The sequence below is a fragment of the Larus michahellis genome, chromosome 10 (genome assembly GCF_964199755.1).
Source record: "Larus michahellis chromosome 10, bLarMic1.1, whole genome shotgun sequence".
Lineage (NCBI taxonomy): Eukaryota > Metazoa > Chordata > Aves > Charadriiformes > Laridae > Larus > Larus michahellis.
The window spans coordinates 17,287,630-17,310,286 of NC_133905.1; the positions used below are offsets into that span (position 1 = coordinate 17,287,630).

General features: G+C 52.1%; 1 protein-coding gene across 2 annotated transcripts in view; it reads left to right on the top strand.

Annotated features, from left to right (window-relative positions):
- POC1A (POC1 centriolar protein A) overlaps positions 1-22,445 on the top strand; it is a 91,581-nt gene extending 69,136 nt beyond the window's left edge. Inside the window, exons 13-15 of one of the 2 annotated variants that reach the window (XR_012589282.1) lie at positions 13,490-14,460; positions 14,917-15,066; positions 20,145-22,434. The gene's annotated coding sequence lies outside the window, so the exon portion shown is untranslated. Of the gene's footprint in view, positions 1-13,489; positions 16,469-20,144 lie in introns of both variants that reach the window. The other variant, XR_012589283.1, reaches the window with a different exon arrangement.
- Positions 22,446-22,657: the final 212 nt, after the last annotated feature.

Sequence of the window (22,657 nt, forward strand, 5' to 3'; positions counted from 1 at the left end):
GCCTGACAGCATCTCCGGATGGAGCGCGAGGTCTGTGCCAACAGCCCCTCTAGTACCTGCGCTCCCTAGCAGCGATTCCTGCTTGGAGTTACCTCCATCTTCCCCCGGTGCTGCAAAAGGTGGGAGCTGGCAGGGAAGCTCGATGTTGTGTAACTCAGCGATGGGTTTGCTGTTCCTGGGCTGTGGGTGAGGGCATGGCACAGCCTGGGGGGATTTTGCCAACCTCTGGCAATTTGCTGCCTCAAGCAGCTGCCTGTGCCGAGGGCCAACCTTCCTGCCCGCTTACGAAGCGATATTTTAACATAGTGAGACTTGCTTGGGATTGGTGCTGAGTTGTTCCCTGCACTGGGAATCAGCCGCTCACTTCACTTCACCCCTCTGATAGCGATGGGCCCATTCCTTTCCCTGCGGCCGGTGGGTTTCCCTGTGCTCCCTGCCCTGCGGCTCAGCAGCGCATATCGGAGGTTACGTTATTTGCTGCACTTACCCCACTCTCCTGCCTCTCCGTGCTGTGTGCTGCCTTTGTTGCCAGCTCTCGGAGGAGAAGCAAAGATGAAAGAGCAGAGATGATTATATTTAATAGCAATGAAAATTGGCACGGTGGTTGGGGGCCGTTTTCCTTCCCTCTCTCCCACCTATTGAAGGTGGGAGGTGGCTTTGAAACCACATGTGGTCAGCTCACCAGGACTGCGCTGGGCTCCACCACGGCACTGGAGGGGAAAGCCAGGGGCATGCTTCACCTGCTTCTGTGTTATCTGGGGTTTCCAGCCTGGCCCCAGTAGTCAGGAAAGTAGCTTTTTTTCCCCTCCTTCTTTTAAATGAAAAGCCCCTTTGCCCCCTTCTGCAAGTGCCTGCTGCCCTGGCCCCTCTGGGATTGGCTTGCCTGCCTTTTAGATGCAAATACCTTGCTAATGTACAATGATGGTAAAGGAGCAGCAGAAAGCTAAATGAAGGTCAGCTAAAGCCATCTTTCCCTAATTCACGCCGGCATTACCCAGGCTTGCTTGGAAAGCTGTGGGATCAGCTGCCCCTCACCCTGCAACGAGCTGGGATGGTCCCGTCCTGTGGTTCAAGCCCAGTTGAACACTTTCCTTTCCTGCCGGAGGGGGAGATGCTGGATCTGGGCTCCACCGCCTCCCCAGGTATCTCTGCTTTCCCCAAGGTGTGAACCGCCCCAGGGCTTTTGGTGAACTGTGGCTATGGGGTGGTGGAGAACTGTAGCCTGTGTTGGCCGTTCTTCTGAGTACCCCTTTGCCTTTTTCCCACTAAACACTCCTTGTTTTTATACAGTGAGAAATTTCAAGTGGTTTTAACTACTCAGTGAAGGGTTTTTTTCCCCTCTTGTTGCTCTTACTCACTCTTGGGCTGCATGGAAATTATTCTTAAAAAGTTTTACATCAGTTCATCTGAAGTTGATTCCTTGGCAATCTAAGCAATACTGCTGTAATCCATCCACATCTACCTGCACCAGTTTAACTAATAACCCACTTGAAATCCCCGAGGTTAGTTAAAACTAGCCTCTGTGTCTAACCGAAAGGGGTTTTGCAAGGGATTTAAGCCTTTGCTTTCCCTTCCCAGTCGCACAGAGTGAGCAGTGACGTCCCAGCTGGCCGCCCGGGAGCTTTCCCTCGCCAGAGGGGAGATCAGGTACCTGTATGGAAATTGTTCAGAGCTGGGGCTGGGGCCAGATGGTTTGGGAGGCCCCTTCCGAGGTTATCAGCTCTGCTGAGTTGTCCAAATGCAAAACGTGTTGCGTGGAAAGACGGCAGTGAAATTGCTTTTGAGTGAACACAGTGTCTTTGCAACCATTTACAGGACTGTTGTGCTGGGGAGACTTTAATGCCTCCTTTCCTCTGAGCCGCAACACTGATTTTCCTTTTCCCTGGGCCTTTTCTTTCCTTGTGTTTGTGTCCTGGATGGACATAAAGCTGCTTTGTGGCCTTGCAGGATGACTTGCACATTGTTCCTGCAGTTGGTGGTGTTCAAATGGGTCCTGTCGCACCTAAGCAACAGATGGGCTGGTGGCAGACCTGTGCAAAGTGTGGGAGATGGCATTTGCAGGAGGCTTTGTGTGGGGTTGTGTTCAATTTTGTGGTCTTTGTTCTCATGCTGTGCAGGGATGAAGTCCATCGGCTGGTACAGCCCATCAACAGACCACTGTGTCTCAGGGTGATGGCGTGCACTTGGAAACCTCTCGTCGCCCTCAGGTGTGACAACCAGGTAAAGCCAGAAAACCGATGTCAGGAATGCTAAGGAAAGCAATAGCTGGGAAACCTTAAGAGAAGAAATGTGGTTGCAGCCCACCAAGCAGCTGGCAGCTCAGCAGGGTCGCTCTGAGTTTGCCTGATGGGGCAGCTCTGGTTTTTCTTTGCTCCTTCTACTTGCCTGTGGCCTCTGCTAAGAAGCCTGGCCTGGCTGAACTACATTACCAAAACTGTGCGCTGTGTTTCTCATCACACCCTGGCAGTTGTGGGCTCCTGCAGGCCCTGTGGCTGAGGTCTTGTCTGGAGGCTGAAGCCTGGTTGATGGGTTCAGGGCAGTCGGTGTGCAGAGGAAGGGGACCTCTTCCAATGACATGTGGGAAGCCTGTCTTTTCAGATCCTCTCACTAGCATCAGGGCCATCCTTGTCTCATCTGCCGATGTTGAAGGGTAAATCTCTCTTCCTTTACTTTATTGTGCTAACAGATCAGGATTTCTTACCCTTTCTAGGTAGGCTTTGTCTGCTAGAGTTCCCTTGTGGAGGAAGGGGCTGTTCATGAGATGGGAATGGAGGAGCTTTTGCAAAGCCCCTTTGTGAAAGGCTTTCCAGGCCAGTTCTGTGAGCTGGACCTGACAAAGTGGGGCTGAAGGGAACAACACCTACCGCTTTTGTGTGCTGATATATGGGTCTCACCAGCGAGTCAACCTACCCCCAAAAGTCTTGGATAGTGCTGGAATTCCTCCAGTGGGGAATCCTTCACAGAGCCCAACCACATCCCTGCCAGTAGGTTTCCCAGTGCTCCTGTCCGATGAAAGCTATCATGTAGATGGTATGTCGTGTAATCGTGGCATTGTGCAAGCACCCTTGAGATCTTTGCTGGAGCCCTGTGAGATGGGAGGGGTCATACTCAAACCACCCCTCGTGGATGGGGGGATCCTGACTCACTGGAAGGTGGAGGGACTCGCTTAAGACTCTGTAACTTGTCTGCTTGCGATCTCCAGCTTGGACACGGAGATGCAGATTTGCTTTAAGCTGGCTGGCTAGGGTGCTGCTGGCGGTGGAAGCCAGCATGGCTGGACCGTCTGGTTGTTTTGCCACTGTCTCAGCTGACTTTTGCAGCCTGTGCGGAGCTCAGCTTCTGCAGCTGCACGATCTGAGCCAGCGAGAGGCTGAGCCAAGATCAGCACCTGTGTTCTTGTTTCTTTTGGCCCGGCCATCCCGTAGGACACTTGTGGCTTTGCCTTCTGGAAGGCGCCCCGGCGTTTGGGCGCTGGATGGAGACGCAGCGCTGCAGGGAGAGTTTGGTTTGGCTCTGGGTTCCCTGTCCTGAGCTGGAACTGGCGAGCTGGGTCCCGAAGGCCTTTTCCTCCCATAGATAGGGATAATATTTCTATTAATGGGGTGGTGTGAAAGTCCGAGCCAAGTGAGCAGAGGTAATGCTGAAAGACCTGCAGGTGTTGGAAAGCTACAAGAAGTCCCTGCTGTGGTGATGTTCTCCTCTCCACTAATACACTCCAGGAGGCAGAAATGTTGGTCCGAACAAGGGTTGCTGAGGGTGAGCCAGTCTCTTTGGAGACTGCGGAACAGTATCCTAAAGCCAGGTCCTCACAACTGCCTGCATCCCTCACCAGTGTCCGTGCTCGGCTGAGGAAATAGCTTGTGGCTGTGTTGAAATGCGTAAGGTTAGGTCACAGCCCAGGTGCGGAGCTGTTTGATTTCCTGTGCATCTTACAGCTCATCTCTCAAGTGCTTTCTCAAGAGGCTATCTTGTCTGCTACACCAAACCTCCTCCCTTATTGACTCTCCACCACCTGATTTCTACAGTCAGATTTTGTGACTTACTCCCTTCCTTTGTCTCCGAAGAGTTTGATGCTACCTGGTGGGTTCACTGGGGACCTCTGAGAAGGGAGAGATCCATCTATCCTTTTTCTTCCCTGCAGCTTGCTTCCCTTGATACAAAGCCTTTCTCCCCATTGTGTTGTGCTGAGTGACCAGGCGTATGTCCCTACTTCAAGCCCATTTTCTTTCCTCACCCTGAACATGCTCAGAATTTGCTAATAGGGTTTGTAGTTCCTTACAATGATCCCTTTCCTCTAGCATCAGGTGTGCAACAAGCTGCTGCTAACGCTTTGAGACCTCTCACCGTGGTGGTGGGGCTTCAGGCACAAATCCCAAGCTTAAATTTCCCTTCCCAGCCTTGTACCACTCTCCCATCGCTGTGTTCAGCCAAGGCTGGTGGGACTCTGCCATCCCGGGCAGGAGGCTGGGAGAGGAGCAGGTCCTCTGCGCTGTGGGCGGTGCCGCGGAGCTCGGTGACTTGGCTTGTCCGGTGGAAGAGAAACAGCATCTCTTATTGCCCAACAGGAGCTGCCGCGTGGTGTGTTCCTGATAACGTGCGGTGGGAAATCACCTCTCAAACCTGACCCACGGGGCTTGTGCCGATGAGATAAGCCTGTGCTGGATGGGATCTGCCCTGGTTGGTCGTGTTACACCAGTGTTGCACAAAGTGAATTGCTCAGGCAGTCTTACTTCCTTCTCCAATACATTTGGAGTGACACCCGCACTTTCACCATTTCTCAGGGTGGTTTGGGGCACGAGGGGAGGCTGGTGCAATAGGCAGGAGAAGGAGCCAGGAGGGTGGTGAGGCTCCTGCTGCTCAGGCTGGCTGCTGTGGAGCAGAAGGGTTTCAGAGGTGCTTTTAATGGGGAGTCCACAAAAGTTGGACATGCTTAATGCTTTCCCTGAGCTTGTGAGCTTGACCTGCCAATGGGCAAACCAGCAGCTCAATTCCCCCCCAGTACTATCGGTGTGTGGGGCTGCACAGCTGGAGGGAAGCCTGGGAGATTGGTGTGTCCAGTCCCCAGCCATGGGGAAGAAATTAGTTCATTACACTGTCCCCAAGACAATAAGCTGCAAATCAAAGGGAGAGGACGTTAGTCAAGCAGCGTGCACGCTTATCTGGCCTTCGTTGTGCAGCACGCCTTTGGTCCCACACGGCGCCTGGGGGTCCATGGGGCGACCATTGGGGAGTGGGATCAGTGCTTTGGTGGTGTCTCTGGTCAGGCCAGCGTGCGGATTGTGGGGGCAGATTAGGCTGCATGGGCGGCATAATCGGGAGATGATCATACCTTCTCTTATCTTAAATGCCGCCTCTTATCTAAAGGTCCTCAATTGTGTCTTCTGCAACAAAAGCTTCCAGGTTTGAGTAGAAATGAGTTTGCCAGGTGGCAGCTGTGGTGTGGACGGGTGAGCAGCAGATGCCTGGCAGTGAAGGGCAGCTTGCAATAACTTGTCTTTGGTGCATGACACTTGTGGAAAGCATCTGGGCCAGTTGATTTCAACCATTTCCATCCCCTGAAGGAAGACCCCACGCTTTGGGTCTCTGTGCCGCCCTGGAGCGTGTGGTTTTGTGCTGGCGAGCAGAAAATGGCAGTGAGAATGTGGTGAATGAAGGGAAAGGAGCGTGGCCCTCCGGCTTCACCATGGTTTTCCGGGACATATCCTCTGCAGTGTTGGGAAACACTTACTCAACTGGTCTAAGCTCTTGGTGAAGGAGCCCCAGTTTCACTGCAGCAAGTGTGTCCTCTCCGGGTGCTGTGGTCCGGGGCAGATGTCTGCTTTGCTCAAAGCCTATGCAACATTTCGATATAAACTCATTTTGGGAGGGATGTTTCAGAGCTCTAACGGTTTCTGTTGTTGAATGTGATAACCCAGCTCAACAAAATCGTATCTCAGCTCCCCGGCTGAAGGAGCTGGGACTGTGTCCTACCCATTGCAGGGGTTCAGCATTCAAAGTCCAGGTTACAGATGAAAGTTTCCCTCTGCCCTGAACCCCGGCGGGCTGTGAGCAGTGCCAGGGCGCGCAGCCCCCTGGGCAAGGCAGAGCAAGTATCTTGGTGGAAATAGTGACACTATTGTGTTCCCTCATTACTTGTCTTTCCTAATTTTCCCCCAAACTTTGACATGTGTGGACAGAAGAGCACTGTGAATCTTTTTGCCATTAAAAAGTGCCTTTGTTTTCCAGCTGACTCTAGATCCCATTGAAATATTTTGGGATGGAGGGTAATCAGTCACCCTTAGTGCAAGTATAAGTTGTAATATACACGATTGGATGTTAGAAACTGAGCCTTATTGCTCTTGTAGAGGTAATTCTGATCTCCCTCCTTTATGTTACATAGATGTCATATATGTTTTCATATGCTCAGAGTCATGTTGTGGAGGAGGCACAACGCAGCAATTTTCTGTTTTTCACTCCCTGTTTAGAGACTTCTGGGTGTCTTTGGGAGAAAAAACGATGAATACTTTTTTTTTATGACAGAGAGAAAATTTATTGTCCTTTTTTTTTTTTCCAACATTTTTTCTGTCAAGTGGGAAGCTGCTCAGTTTGTAATGTCGTCAAGCCCATGGAGATGAGGGTAGATAAACCCTGAATGATCAAGGTGTTAGACATCAGAGGTAACTTCTGAAATGTCAGGAAGGAAAAGGATCTTTAAGCCACGCACCCTGGCTTGGCAAAGCCGTTGCGGTGACGTGTCCTACTTGGGTAACTACATCTGCGTGCTTCCCCTCCGGGCTCAGATGACGAAACGACTCGTTGATGTTAGTGGTGTCCCCTTCCAAGTGATGTGGCCCTTCACCACAAGCATTGGAAGGCTGCTGTGACCCTCGGGTTGGCGAGGAAATCAAAGGGAATTCAGGCAGGAGCTCTCCTGTCCCTGGAAAACTTGCAAATTCTTGCCTTGAACTGAACCACAAGGGAAAAGTGACCAAATAAATGGGAGACCTCCAGAGCAGAGATGTCTCGGGCACAGCATCTGTCCAGAGCAGCAGGCCACTTGAACTAGACTCCCTTCCCACCACGCATGGACCTGTTTAGGCTATTCAAGGAACAGTGGAAAATATCACTGGTTGTTTTTCTACATGAGTTTTCGTTTGGTCTATCTGAAGTTTGGGATCTTCAGTTCCCTCAGTCAGTGGCCCAATTAATAGCAGACATTTCAGGGTCACATGAAGCTGTTAAGTTTAATACTACTGCTTTGGTAGCCCCTGCCAAGGAAAGTGCCTTTCTTTTGAAGGGGTGGTAGGGCGATGCTTCCTCCGGGTGCACCTGCAGGGAGGGAGAAAGGGATCTGTTCTGGAGTCTAATTCCAGAGATCTGAGCTGAAGGACCTGGCGCTGGGGATGAGTACGGTGAGGATGTTGTCTCACCTTCTGGGTGCTGAGACGTGACAGTGCTCCCTGGTGTAGGTGTGAAATGTCAGCAATGAACATTTACCAATGGTGCTTGATGTGACGCGCAAGGACCTGCCTGTCGTTTCAGACCATCTGTTTCTTGCCTTTCCTGGTGTCTTCCTCAGCCTGGTTCTCTTCTTTCCACTCATGGTCCCCACTGCAGGTGCTACTCTCTCCCCCTCCCCAGTTTTCCACCCTGAGCCTGCTCTGTAGCCTTCCTCCTGCCAACATACCGGTATCTTGGGTTTGGGTTTGATTTTTTTTGTGTTGGATTTGATCCCTGAAGCAGTACCCCTCTTGTGTACTTGTTTTTCCTCGTTCAGGTGGTTCTTGCTGTCTCTCCCTCTCCTTTGCGTGGAATAGACACGCTCTGGCTATGTATCTCTGACTTACAATTGCTCAAGCCCCGGGGACTGGAGAGATTGTCCTGACGTGATCCTCTAGCACATGGAGCGTACTTCTGACACAGGGGTGAAAGCAGTCATTGCCAAACTGACCAGGGAAATGGAAAATGCCTGCCTGACTCTATTCGAGCCCTTATGGTGGCTCTCCCAAAGGACTCTGCTCAGGGGAGAAAGTCCCCTGGTCTTTTTTCCTTCCCTATTCAAGACTGGGCAGCGCTGTGGGAGTGTGTTCTTGTGCTTCCAGGGGTAATTCTTACCCTGACCCCGCAGCATGGGGTCCCCGGCACAGGGAGAAGGGATGATGAGCCCATCACGGCCTCATACAGCGGGGAAAGGCAGCCCGACATGTGATGTGAGGAGATGTCAAGTGGGCGGTTATTGTAGTCGGTTTTGCCTTGCTTTTGGTGCTGGAAAGGGGGCTCATCCATTGCTCTCCCACCTCTGAGGCAGATGTTGTATTCTGCTTTGGGGACGCCTTTCTCCGAGGGAAAAGGTGAAGACCCACGAGGAGCAACCTCAGCAAGAGCTGATCCTGTCATCCTGCTCCCAGCCCCGCTCGGTGCCGGGCACTCTCTGCCTCCGCAGGGACAGCCCCAGCCACCACCACGGGGTTTGGGTGGGCACAGGGTGTCCCCTGCCCTGGCACTTCTCCTCTGGCTCATGCTTTGTGCTTTCTCCTCCCCAGGCAGATGATAAAGGAAGGAGAGCATTTCCCAGGAAGTCACTTTGGCGCAGTATTTCTTTTGCGGGATTGATGTGTTGTGCACTCTTCTTTCTGGCTAATTCAAGCAAACGCACATAAATAACACGGCTTTTATCTGCCCAGGTCCAGACCATGCTCAAAGCCGCCTCTTGACGTGACTCACTCCTGGGCAAGCCCTGGAGAAAACAGATGTGGTAATTCGGTTGCAGATCCCGTCCTTTTCTCACGGCCCTGTGGTCAGCCAGCTTTGTCAGACGTGCCCTGGGTGGCTGGTGGAGGAGCGAGGTCCTCCGAGCAGGAGCCTTGCATCAGCCAAACGCCCGCTCCTGCCCCGCTGCAGCCCTCCCAGAGGGATCCTCCTGGTTTGCGGGGGACTCGTTCCCACAGCCAATTTGGGACACCATTTTCTATCAGCTGAACCAGTTTGGTTCTGGCGGAGGTGTTGCTGTAAACTGGGTTCTCGATCCATTGGGTAGTTTGTAAGAAGTAGTTCATAAAAAAAACGTGCATCATGCCATTTGTTGATGTCCTCTCCTCTGCAGGCTTCTGAGAGGGTAAGTTTTGTTAGCTGAATATTTTTTTTTTATTTTTTACAAAATGACATTTTTTTTGTTATCCTTCTTTTCCCTTTCTCCTGTTTTCCCTTTCTGCGTCCTCCTTTTTAATCCTTAAGTAAAACCTCAGTGTAAAGAAAAATCCATATTTTAGGAAAAAAACCACATAAAACTGAAGGGGGAAGGTGGAATCCAATTTGATGAATAATAAATAATCTCAGGCTCAGAAAAGCCTCAGCTATTTTTCTCAAAGCAGCCCAGGCACTGCTAGCTCTATGTGCTGCCATAAATATTGGCCAGGTTCTTTCAACTCTTCTGAAGGCAAATGAGAAGCAGTTGCCAGGTTTGCTTGGTATTGCGCGTCTAGGATGATGAAAGGGCCAAAGAGTCGGGGAGATCTGTAATTGCGAGCGGGGTGCTCAGCCATGCGGTCTGGGAGCCCAAGCGCCGAGGTGTAGCAGGGAGGCACGCGCTTGATGTGGGAATCTCCCTTCGCCACGGTTTCTACCTGCCAAACACCAGCCTGGAAGATAACTCGCGCTGGCTCCAGGATGGGAGGACGCTAAAAGCGCTCCTGCCCAGACGAAGAGACGAAGCTCGGTGACGTGGCGCCAGGATGCACCTCCGGGCACTTGCATCGCTGCTCAAGGGCGAGGGGTTTGGAGCGCTGACACTCCCTGTGCACCTCGTGGTGGTGGAGCGGTTGGACGTCAGTGGGCAGGTTGGTGCTGTGATGCCTTTCCTTCCTTCCTTGTGCCTTAGAGAAGCATTTTTGCTTCCTCAAGTCCCACACGTGACAGATGAAGCTTTGTCCTCTCTCTGTTTTCAGTGAATCAAACTTTTATTCTGCTTTCCTTTGCTGTCTTCTTTGGGTGCCATAGAGCCCCTTCTGCTTGACACCCTGGTGACTCTTAAACTCACAAGACTTGTCTGTCTCTGCATCTCTCTGTGCTTACAAAGCCCTCGCTGCTGTGCAGCCCCAGGGCAGCCATCCTCCAGCCTGCCCCAGGGCAGGTTGGTGCGGGATTGTGCGTGGTCCCTTTTGGCATGGCCCAAGCCTTGGATTTGGGCTTCTCCCCAACCCTGCCCATCACGGGGCTTGAGCACAGGCCTGAAGGAGGAGATAAGTACAGCCTCCATGGGTCCAACTGGAAGCATCTCCTGTTTCCAGCAGCAACCGTGAGGGATACCGTGGGGTTAAAAGAAGAATTAGGGGCATGTGTAGACCCGTCTTTCCGTGGCAGGCAGCCGTTGGCAAGCTGTGGTTTAAGTTCTGCTTCCCCAGCAGAGGTGGTTTGCAATCCATCATGATTTAAGAGAGGATGACTTATTCTCCAGGAATTTATAGCCGCCTTTTTTATCACAATTTAAGCTTGTCCTCCAGACTCTGTGGAAGTGCCCCCATCACCAAGGCTGTTGTTACTTTCCTGAGGCTGCTCTACACCCTGAGGATCAGGATCCAGGCAGTGCCTGCTCCGCCATGGCAAGGAGGGCAGTGAGACCTTTCCATTTCTTCCTGCTCGTTCGCCTTGTAGGTTTAAGACTGAGGAGAAGGACGTTTTGTACTGGGAGATGTCCTGCTCTTCACTGGCAAGGACTTTTCTCGGTTTCCTTGTGGCGGCTGATATCACACCTTCACACCTGACTTGACTGGCCGAACTGTTGAAGAGACCAAGCCCTTGAGAATAGTTATCTGAAGAACAAGAAAGATTTGGGGATGTTTATCCATTAGCTTACCTAGGGGTTATTAATGACTTTTCAGTGGAGCCAATTAAGCAGGTGTGTCGATGAGGACATAGCAAGAGCTGCGCTGCTACCAAGATAAATGTCAAGTGGTCTCTAATGCTCTCCTGGGGTACATGCTGTTGGTGCTACCCCGAGGGCTCGAGCAGCTGTGAAACCCTCTTGCCCCTGATCTGAGAGGGTTTTGCTGTTGCTGGTAGGTTGTGTTGGGGTTTTTTTTTGTTTTTTGGTTTGGGTGGTGTTTTTGGTTTTGTGGGGGTTTTTTTGGTTTTTTTTTTTTTTTAGCAATTTGGCCAAGGGGGTTTTCTCCAGCAGCACCGTCCCGGGGAGCCTGGCTGCGGTCCCTGCCTGTGTCCGGCTGTGCCGCAGTCGGCCCCAGTAGCATCGCTGCCATTTCCATGGCAACGGCACGTGCGCGGCCATAATAAAGTCAGATTACAGCTGCTTCTCCGTGTGTGCAGGCAGGGAAGGAGTTTTCTGAGGTAAGAGCTCAAATGACCTGCAGAGGAGCGTTTTGGCTGGGGAAAGGCAGACTTTCCAGCCGCTAGGGAGGCCGTTTGTGCAGTGCTGGAAAGGCTAACGAAGATTGAGTGAGTTTTCTGGGATGGTTTTTTGCTCTGCCAAGTAGACTTCATGCATGCTTGTAGTAGGACCTAAATTTAAAGGGTGGTTGTCCAGAAAGGGTGACGGAGCAGGTCTCTGAAGTCTCTACCTGTCCCACAGGGCAATAACATGGGCTGTGTATTTTCTTGGAAGTGGCTTTAAAGGTTGCTGTGGGATCCAGTCTCAGCTTGGAGTCATCTGCTGGGGGTGGCTGTTGGTCGTGGGCGGAATGCCAACAGCCAGGCTGCGGGGAGAGCTCGACACAGCCCTTGAATTTCATCTCCTAAGAGCAAGAGCCGGGCAGGACTGTGTTTTGGGTTGACCAGTGATGAAGATGAGACCATGCTTGCTCTCTTGCCATGGACAGCCTGGTGGACAGAGCTGCTTTGTTGGCTCTCAGCAGAGTTACCAGCATCCTTCGAGCTGACCTGGGAGGAAAATGGAAAGGTTCGTTCGTTCTGCAGACCCTGGTCCATCCTGCTCTCCTTCTATCATCCTTCTTTCACCTCTCTGCTGGGGTAATCAGGGTGCCACCCTCTCTTATGGTAGGTCACTTTTGGGCCAAAGGACTTGTGTGGTCCCTGTTCCCTCTGCAACAACCTGCTCACCTCTGATGGGGTCAGGCGTGAGCGGCAAAGCCCATGGCACATGTTACACTGGTAGAGTAGGGGCTGCAGCCAATGCTGGGAGCCACACGGCTTGGCAGATGATGCCTTTGCAACATCCTGACATTGTCTCCTCCTCTGGAGCATGTGTTGTAGTCTAAAGGTGTCCGTTTGGTACCTCTGGAACCCTCTTCCTAATGAGGCCATGGTGGGACTGTTGGTTGGTTGTACTCCAGCGCTGTCAGCACGGCAGCTGAGTTTGCAGGCATCCAAAATGACGAGTCCTTTGACCCCAGCGCAGCAGTTCCGGCACTTTGCTTAAAACCAGGAAACCTTTTAATGTGGCGAGACCTGGCGTTCCCTGTCCAGTTCAATTACAATTAGTAAAGTGAGACTCCTGGAGAGGCTTAGGAGCGCAATTTCTACCTAAATATCTAAACCATACACAAGACCAAGGGGATTTAGGTGCTAGGTGGGTTTTGGAGCTGTGCTGAAGCGGGAGCGGGGATGCTGGGGTGGGGAGGACACTGAGGGAACTTGCTGCTTTCCGAGAACACCAGATGCATCTCAGCGAGGTTTCTTTGGTTTCTCCCTGCTCAGTCTCGTGGGGTAACATCAAAGGAGGCTGCCAGTGGAAACCAGTAGAGACCGAGGTAACGCCTCGTCATGGGAGAGCCCTGGGAGCCCTGGCTGAGGGAAACCCGCCTGCCTGGCTCCATTCGGGCTGGCGAGGCCGGCTCTTCCCAGCACAAAGCGTGTGGCTGTGCTAGCCCTTCCCTGGGGATGGGACTGTCGGACACTGCCCGGGGCGGCTGCTTGCGGCAGAAATTATGGCAAGCACCAGCGGGGTGTCACAGCCCAAGGAAGCTCCCAGAAGGTTTTAGGGGGAGGATTTGGGTGTGGGTTAAGAAAGGTCAGGCCCCAGGTACTGTCAAATGTCACGGAGGTTCAGGACCACAAACACCCTGTGGTTTGCTGTCTTCCCCCGCGCAGTCCCTGCCACCACCTCTCCTGTGTCCCCGGTGACGTGGCTGTGAGCTCTGTGTGTGTTTTGGAGGTGTCACCGGGGTAGCACCCACCGACCCACCCGGCGGGTGTGAAAACCAGGGGCTGGGTTTAGCACCAGCCCTGCCGCGGGGATCTCAGCAGTTCTGAAGCCTCCTCGCTGCTCAGCTGAGCTTGGCTCGCTTTCAGCAGTCTTTCACTCCAGCACCAAATTCCTCCTCGGAAAGTGTAATGTTCATGAAGGAGACACGGTAATTAGCAAGCCGTCTGCTCGCTGCTTTGGCATGTGAGTAGGTGGTTGTTACCTCTGGAATTAGGTTGAAATCCAGTTGGTATTTAGGTGCATTTGATTTGCAAGAGCTTGGAGGCCCCTGAAAGAGCCCCTCTAAAGCGCATTGAGCTACATGCAACCTTCACGTTCTGTGTTTTCTCTCTGTAGGTCTGGGGCACGCAAGGAGAGCTCATTCCCAAGCTGGTATCCCCCAGCCATCTGAATAAACTGCGGACAGCCCACCGCCAGCAGTCGGAACAGATCCTGTCCTGCGTGAGCGCATCCTCCGTGCTGGCAGAGCATCCGCAAAGAGACCCATGATTATCTCGGACTTCGTCATGGAAGTTGCTCAGGGGAAGCTTATTCTCAAATGGCGCTTGATCTTTGGTTGGAAGTCAAACGAGCAAATCCTGGTTATGCGGCTTTGCACGTGGCTTTGCTGCTGTTCCCAGCCTGGAGGAATATTCCTGCCTCCGTTAGAGAGTTATAAGCCTAAGGGTTGTGTTTTGGCCCGTTATTAACTCTGACAGCATGGATGTGAAGACAAAAAGGTTACAGACACGATCAAACCCACTTAATTACAAATCAATTCTTGGCTATTTCCACCACCAACGTTGTTCCAGTGCTAGTATGTAGTCTTCAAGTATCCATAAGTTTTTGGCAACTTCTCTAGAGCATGCGGAGCCAGGAACTCTGGAATCCAGCTTTTTTTCCCCAAATCTTTTCAAGAAGTCTCCTCCTCCTGCTAAATTCTACGAGTAAGGAGGTATAAAGTGAAGATGCTAAAAAAGACTATGAATCTCCCTTGTGTTGTAGTTGAGAAACAGAAGTTTCTTCTCTTTAACAAATGACTTCCAATGGTTTCAACACTTAATTCTTTTTTCTCTTTTCATTTTGTCACGGGGGAAAAAAAATGAAAGGAAAAAATGGAAGAGAAGTAATGAAAAGGCCAAATGTTTCATTTTCTGGTTAATCTCTTAAGAACTTTAAAGAAGTGGATCATGCTAATTTCTGGAAAAAAGAAGAGAAATTCCACTTTGTGCATGTGATTTTTTTTTTTTAAATTTTTTTTTCCCCCCAGTTGAAATAATTCATCCTGCCTTAAATTAAAAAGTTAGATTTGGAAACTGGGGCAGAAGGTGAGTGTTTGTGGGTGTGTTGGCAGGGGCATCCTGGGTGGATAAAAGCTTCTGGAAGGGCAGCGTGCAGCCCCAGCGCTGCAGGATGAGCTATCCTGGGACTCTCTCCGGGTAAAATCACGGCGGGTGCTGCTGGGGTGGATGAGGAGGTGAAGACGCCAGCCCAGAAAATCTTTAAATACTTCTAACACAGGAGCTCAGCCCCCACTCCTGTTAATTTTGGGAGCTACTCCCAGCTGCTCTGTCTGGGTCTGGGGGATGCCCCGCTCCTGGGGCCAGCAGCCTGGGTGCCCAGCATCCCCCAGGACAGCACCTTGCCCTCTCTGCCTGGGTGTTTTGCTGGGCATCAAAGGGACTGGAGGAAAAACCCAGCTGCGATGAGTGTGCGCCCTCCTTTCCTGTCGGAGCCCCTCTGAAAAACATTCATCGCTAATGCCACGTTTCTGTCATTTAAAGGAAGGTTTCTGCATCCCTGCTCTGGACCACATGGATCTCCGCTGTGAGACCTTGACCTGAGGGTAGACGGAGGTTTAGCTGAGCCCCTGAACTCCTGGTTATCTGTGGCGTGATGGTGCTCCCAAGCCAGGCTCAATGAGAGGGACTGAGGTGGGTGAGTCATTTCCTTCCTGCCTTTTCCGAGCCTTTTCCCACCAGCGTCACCCAGCTCACCAAACATCGGCACTCTGGGGACGCTTCTCCACGGCACTTTACTCAGAGCAAAGGTGTTGGGCGCACCCGGCCGTACCCTCTGACGTGCCGGCTATCTCTGAGAGCAGCGAGGCATCCTTTGCTGGTGCCTTCGGAAGCAAATCCTGCAGCAGGGGACCGCTGTTGCGCCTGCTTTCCCCAGCTGATGATGTCGGGGAGGAGAAGGCACGTGGGGAGAGAATGACTTCACGGATCCGCTCCGGGAATCGGTCACCCCCTCCTCGCAGTGAGGGCTGCTGGAAGGGAGCCCGAGCGAAGCGCTGCCAACAATGTCTTCATCCTCGTACCCCGTTACGGGCAGTGTTTGCAAACGCTGAGGCGATGCTGTTCAGTGAGGAGCCAGCCAGCTCGGCTGATAAACGTGGCGTTTGGTGGCTCTGCTCAAAGCCCTGAGAGCCAAACGGTGTGTTTTGGCTCACAGCGGTGGGTTTGGATGGCTCCGTGGGAGTGGAAGAGGTGAAAGGAGAAAGCTGGCTATTTGGCTGTTTTTTCTTAAAGTAAATGAGCTCCGCCTGAACGATCAACCCAGTATGGCTGTTCCTGGACCCCACAGCCTGCAAGAAGAGGATTTTGTGGATTTACAGATGTGATGTTCTCCAGCTACACCTGGAGCACATGGTGGGGGTCTCTGAATACAGCTCAGCTCCCTTGGGCTGAATCAATCGCCAGTGAAACGAACCCAGGCCTCGGCACGCTGTGAGGTATCCCTGCAACCTGCCACCGCAACAGAAGAGCACTGCAGGAACACTCCAGTCCGGGTGCAAGGGCTGCATGCGGCCAGAGCCCATCGCTGTGCGTTGCGCAGGGAGGACCCCCGTCCCCCTCAAACCCCCCCGCGGGGCTGCTTTTGCAAGAGCAAGAAGCAGGTTCATCAAAGGCATCTCCGCTGGAGTACCAAAAGAGCTTTAAAATGATCTGGTTTGCATTGGGAAGGCAGAGAAATGCAGAACAGATGGTTCTTGTAAGCTGTCTCACATGAAACACTAAAGGATGGAGGCAATTAATCAATTAATTTCACTAGCCTCATAGGAAGGGTGCTGGCCACAGCCCTGGTAAGCGGTTGATGGGGCTGTGGAAGGCGGCTGCTCCCTTGGTTTGATCCAAACCAGCGTGAGCACCCATGCTGGCTGTCCGGAAACCCGGGGTCATGATGGCATCCTGCGGTGCCAGAGCCTGAGATGAGAGATGGCTTCTCTTTGAAGTCAGGATCAATAATCTGTGAAAATAAAATAAAAAGGAGGACCTGCTCCTCTCTGCTCCTCCAGTGGGGAAGATATGGCAAAGCCCTTCCCGTGTTCAGGTTAGTGCTCTAAGAGGGGAGATCTGTAGCAGCCTATCTTCTCGATAACGAACCCATTCCAGTCCTGTGGTTAGTTATATTAAACAATTATGGGATTTAGCTCATTTACCCCGTGCTTTTTCACACCCTGGGTGTCCACAGGTTGTCAAGTACAAGACGAAGCAATTAGGGCAGGTGGACTCCATGTACCCAGCTCCTCCACTGCCGTGGGACGTGGCCGTGCCTTGGCGCTGTGCTGGCTCCTCCGCCCGATGACGGTGAGCTCAGAGGTGTCGAGGATTATGTCAGCCGCACACTGAGCATCCCGAGCAGGAGATAACGCAGCGGTTGTGTCTGGAGCACTCTGGAAGCCCCAGTGCGCGGCCGGGAGCTGTTGCGTCTTGCTGTGCGATGAAGCACTGCCACACCTGTGCAAATTTCCCCGTAGCCTGGGGCTTGGGTGGAAATGTGGTTGGATCATTAAATCGAGCTGCTTGAGAGCTACTTGAAGATGGAAGATGTGAAATCAGGCATATGAAATGGCGATCGTGTCTAGATGATCCCCTGAGCATCTGCCCGCCTCCAACAGAGCTGCTGTTTGCAGCGACTCTGGTTCTCGGCTTGTGCCCCTGGAGGGACGGGCAGAGCTTGCTCCCGCAGAAAGCCCGGCTAAGCGTCCTGTCTGTCTCAGCAGAACGGTTGGGGCTCACCTGAAAAGGCCAGGATGTCACCTCACATTGAGGAGCCAGCCAGTGAGTTCAGGTTGGTGGTGCCCGTTAGGGCAGGACCTGCAGGAGATCCAGGAAGGGGCGTGCAGATCTGGGACGCAGACCCCAGGTGCTGGACTTGAGCAGAGTCGGTCCTGCTTTGTGGAAACATCCACGTATCCACATCATTTTTGGAAAGGGCTCTGCTTAAATTCTCTGTGTTTGTGCCTTCTCCTGGCCGCCTCCTTCCCCTCAACTGAGATCCCAAGGAATTGGGAAGGAAGCTGGGTGGGAGAAAAAGCCTTTTAGTTTGAAAGGAGCCACAGGGTTAGTTGACACGTGCCCCGGCCTCATGCATTTTGGATCTTCCTTAGCGTGTTGCTGCATGCAGCCCAGAAGGCTGCTCTGAGCAGCTCGCTGCCTGTCTGCATCCCTGGGGGATTCTGTGTTGCTCCCTCACCTTCCCTTCCCAGGGCATGAGAAGAACTCCCAAGAGCCAGGACCAAGCACTGGGGTCTGATAATGTGACATCTACTCCATTGGTAGTCAAAACTGCAGGGTAGTAAGCTAATTTCATGCCACATGTTCATCCTACAGCTCCTGAATGGAGAATGCCGTGTCTTACCTTGGGGCGAGGGGGTAGATCAGATCACGGGAGCCACAGTTTTCGCTTGGAGACTTGTGCCGAGCTGGAGCAGCTCCAAGTGCAGCTCCCAGGCTTGGTGCCTGCTCCGTGCCAGGACGCGTTGGTTGAGGGGCTGATGGAGCACCCAGGTTTAGGCTGGCAGAAGCAGCCAGGCCACCGGTGCTATGAAACCTGCAGGATCCTGCTGCAAGACCAGCTCAGCTGCTTTTTTCGGAGGAGCTGCCTGCTCTGGTGCAGAGCAGGGCCAGAGACTATTTACCGGTGAGGAAGCCCAGAATGGGTTCAAAAGTGGATGTTTTGGGAGGGATTTCAGCTTGGAGCATCTGTTTGGGGTAGCTGTGGGGCACAAGCCATGGTACCTGGATGGGTAAAGTATCCCCAGCCCATGAGCGTGTTTCAGGAGGCTGTTTCCTTCAGTGCTGCCTGCTTCCTCTGCGCAGCTTGTTGCTAACGAATCTCGGCATCCTACCTAAGAGACAGACCAATGCTGGCGCGGCATCAGCCAGGCTTCGGCTGGTACCCAGAGTGCCCGGTGGAAGAAGGGCTGTCACGCTGCGGCTGAAACCCAAACGCAATTACACCGTGTCTGCGAGGCCGTGAGGAGCTCGCCTGCATCGGGGGCAGACTGCTTCGCCGCCCGCAGAAGGTGCCGGCAGCCGCCAGCAACTGGTTGCTGCTTATTGCTGAAGCATCACTGATTTTTACCAGCAGCTTCTCCTCTCTGTAACCGTGGCTCCGAGGCACTCTCCGGGCTGGGGGAGAGGGAAGCGGAGCCGTCAGGGTGAGACTGGATGGAGGAGCAGCGGTTTTCAGTACAAATCAATGAGGCACAGGCAACTTGTTTTCCTCCTGTTTCGCTGCTGGTTGCCTTCCGTGCCTGTGCAGTGAGGTGTCAGGCCAGGATGTTCCCCTTGTCTCTGTGGGTCTGCGTGGCATCGAGTTGGTCTGTAAATCTGTCCCCTGCATGGGGACAGATGCAAACGGTCACCCACTGCCTTCCCAGGGGGTGTTCGGCACGCGCCTCCCTGCGCTCCTGCCGCCTCCTTGCAGTCGTAGCTCAGAAGCACCTCTCGGGCTGTAGCATCTGCTATCTTTAGCTTTACAGCTCCGAAGCGCACGTTGGCTTTATCACATGTTTAGAACTGACTGTGGGATGTGACCAAATATTAAGTAACTTCCCAAGCTGGGTCTGGCTCAGACTGCTGGGATCTAGGACTGTTTCTTTGCAATTGGGTCACGGAGAGCATTTGGGTAGGTAGAGGAGACGCTGCCCTCCCCAACCTGCTGGTGGGAGAGATGACAGCCAGGAGAGAGCTGGGTTGAAGGTTTGCTTGGAGACAGTCTACTGGGGATGTCTCACCGGGCCTGAAGATACCTTCAGCATTTTGCAGAGGACCAAAACTGATGCTGGGTGGTGGCCCATCACTGTCGGAGGAGATATCTGGGAACAAAAAGCACAACTCTAGAGCTTGATTTTTTGGGTTCCTCTTTCTTAGGAAGAGGGCTCGGCATGTGGGATCTGCCTCTCCCCTGCAGGAAAGGGCCTGGGCAACACAACGGGATGAATAACATGATGGCTGTACCCCCCCTCCCCAAAGCGGCCTCGGGCAGCTCCTGTTAGATCACTTTAAATCCAGCCCTGCTTGGCCTCTGTGTCCGATTTAAACAGCATGACCGAATACTTGCCGATGGGGAAGCCTTGTTTGATTGTGGAGGTAATAAGATGATTCGAACACAAGAGCTGATAGTTTCAAGTAACTGAAACTTAACCTCCCCGTATAAAGCGTTATTGTCCTGCCACAGAAATCCTCTGTCCGGGAGAGCACAGCTGCGGGGAAAATAAATGCTGCTGCTCTTTTTTTTTTTTTTTTTTTTCCTTTTCTTTCTTTCTTTCTTTCTCTTTTTGCTGTTTGTTTGTTTAAAACCCGGGGACCTGGGGTTGGGTTGCTCTTATCGGCTGTGATGGAGTGGTGGTGGGATGTGGGCGCTGAGCTCTGCCCAGGGAGCTGGGGCTCCCTGGGGGACTGCGGGGCAAATTCCCTTTAATTCAGGGAATTAAATCCCAAGCAAAGCCATTGACAGTCATGGATTTAGTTGACATCCAGGCCAAATCCTGGCCCCATTGAAGTTAAATGTGGGCTTTAGCTGCTGGTGTCAGAGGGATCGGGGCTGGGACCTCCTGCCAGGTGTTAAGCACATCTGCCCTACCCACCTCAGCAGGACGGGCTGCCCTGCCCGGGGGCGAGCACACGGCTGGGATCCTGCTCCCCGGGCACTGCCGTGCTCGCAGAGCGCTTAAAATGGCAGCGGATACCCAACTTTGTGCTTTCCCTCCCCTGTGCAGGTCCCGGCTCCAGACCAAGCCCACCTTGCTCCGTTCAAGCCATCCGTGAAACCTCATCAAGCAGCAGCTGCTAATTCTTCAGTCACCTCGAAACCATCTCCTGATACAGAAACAGCTCGTCGCTGCCTGTAGCCAGCAGGAATGCCAGATCCTGCCAGCATCTGTTTTGAATGTCGAGGCAAAATGGGTCAGGGATGGTTTTATCTGGGGCTGGAAAACCGCAACCACCGAGAGTGTTGCACCAGGGCTGCTGCTCGCCTGCTGCTGCCATGACAGGAGGCCAAGAGAAGCACTCCCAGGCAGGCTGACCTCCCTAGGTGTGTTATAAATGGGGTAGAAAAAGAGGTATTTGAAAAAAAAAAATAATAAAAAAAATTTATTTATATTTATACACACACATATATGTGTGTGTGTATATATTTATATATATACATACATATATATACACACACACATATATATATGTGAGTGTCTGTTTTGGGCAGAAGTGCTGGGAGCTGCAAGAGCAGCCACCTCCATCAGCACTCCACGTCCAGCTCAGGGCTGGAGACACCTGGTCCGGCGGCCGTATCGCCTGACCCGCGCACCCGTGTTGGTTTTCAGACTGTGTTTGTGAAGGTAAGGAGACTTTATTTTGTTTGCTTAGTTTTATTTTTTAAAAGCTTCCTACTTCCACAAATTCCTTGTCCACGCAAATCAGCGGGGTGGACAGGCAGGGTGTCAGTCTAATTGGTTTTGGGTGCGCCCAGAAATCCCCACGGGGATTTTTTTTTTTTCTGGGATACCTTCTTCCTGCTCGTAGCTACCATAAGAACATTTCTTCTGATGTGTTGCACTTATTTATTTGTCCAAACGCACAGCAGCCCAAGTCTGTGTTTGTATGTGTGCTCAAATGTCTTCCAAAAGCCACTCCTACCACCCCTGCAAAATAGTTGGAGGGTGACACAAGAACGATAACTATCTGGCCAACGGGAATGCTTTGGAGTGAATGAACGGGAGCTGTGAATGGGAACGGCTCTGGGCAAGTAGCGCTGAGGCAGCTGTGACTTCACTCGGTGTGAGACCGAAATAACCGAGGCGATGCCCTTGTATCCCAGGGGAGAAGCAAAGACCCCGAGCGCCTGGCTCAGGAAATTCTCTCGCTCATGAAAGAGGCTTCAGGAGATGCTTCATCCAAGCTTTTTTGCTGGCATGGATCGAGGTCTGGATTTGTGCTTAATGGTTCACACCGAAATCTGTGCTTAACTCAAGGTCATCTCACAAAGGGGAAGCAGTGATTTGTAACCTGTTGCGGGAGTCAGCTTTCCTGTTCATCCAAGCTCTCGGCTTGGTCACAGGATATTTGTCAAAGATGTAAGAAATTCTACTGCTTGGGACTGAAATAACGTCACTTTATTGTTAATACCCAAGAAAGCCTCAGAGACTATGTCCGTACTAAACGCTGGTTCCCGTGCTAGTAAAATCCTGCTGGTGTAAGTATGTTTCTAGACAAATGTGATTTTTTTCTTTAATCTCGGGAGCTAGCAAAGTTTTATTATTTTTTATTATTTTTCAAGCGTCACCTCTACAAGCTACTCAAACTTCTCCAAGGGAATATCTTTGCCATTACTACTAAGCAGGTGCTTTTTAAAAGGATTAGAAAGATGAAGGCTGAAATGAAATCCAGGAATAATCAAATTATCCAGTTCTGAAATTGATTCTAAACCCAAACCCTTTTGGAGAAATTTCTGTATGAAAAATTGTGAGGGATGCGTATCGACTCTTCTGACTCGGCATCCAGCCACAAATCATTTGTGACTCCGGCGAGAAACACACGTAGCTTTGGTGGGGGCTGAATTTCCATCAGCGGAGATGCCCTGGCAGGTGAAAGGGCTGCTTTTCAGCCCAAAATTGGGTTCTGTGGCAGGGATCGTCCCCGCGGGGTATTCCTGCCGCCTTCGCCGCTCCCCACTGGTGATGCTTAGGCTGTCCCTTTCCTCCAAATGGTTTTCCACAGGGACTTTGGCGTTTCCAGCTGACGTGTTCCCAGCTCTCTTTCTGACAGTGAGACATCTTGGGCGATGGGGTTGCTGAGGTGCCGAACATCCTGGTACACACCATCCAGCGCTGGAGGCAGGAGGGGACACCAGGTCCTGAGCCCAGGGCTCGTTTTCTCCTCCTCTCCGGGTGACTCCGGGGCAGAGGCTGCCACTCCTCCCATGAGCACATGACACCCAAACCCGGGAGTTGCTTTGCATCCCCTCAGTGATTTTCCTCTGGCTTATGGGCGTCTTCCTCAGTCGTCTTTGGAATGCTTGGGGTTTTGCTTCAAAACATTGCAACAGTGGGAAATGGTTTTGACGGAAGATCCAGCCCTTTTTTCTTGCATGTCCTCAGCACAGAGGCAGCAAAAGTTAGAAGAAAACCCCAAATATTTTCCAGATGACATGATTTCATCAGCCACTGTCGTGGGCACTGGGGAAATGCAAGAGCGCTTGCCCAACAGCCCTTGTAAACTTTGCTCTGCCGGCAGC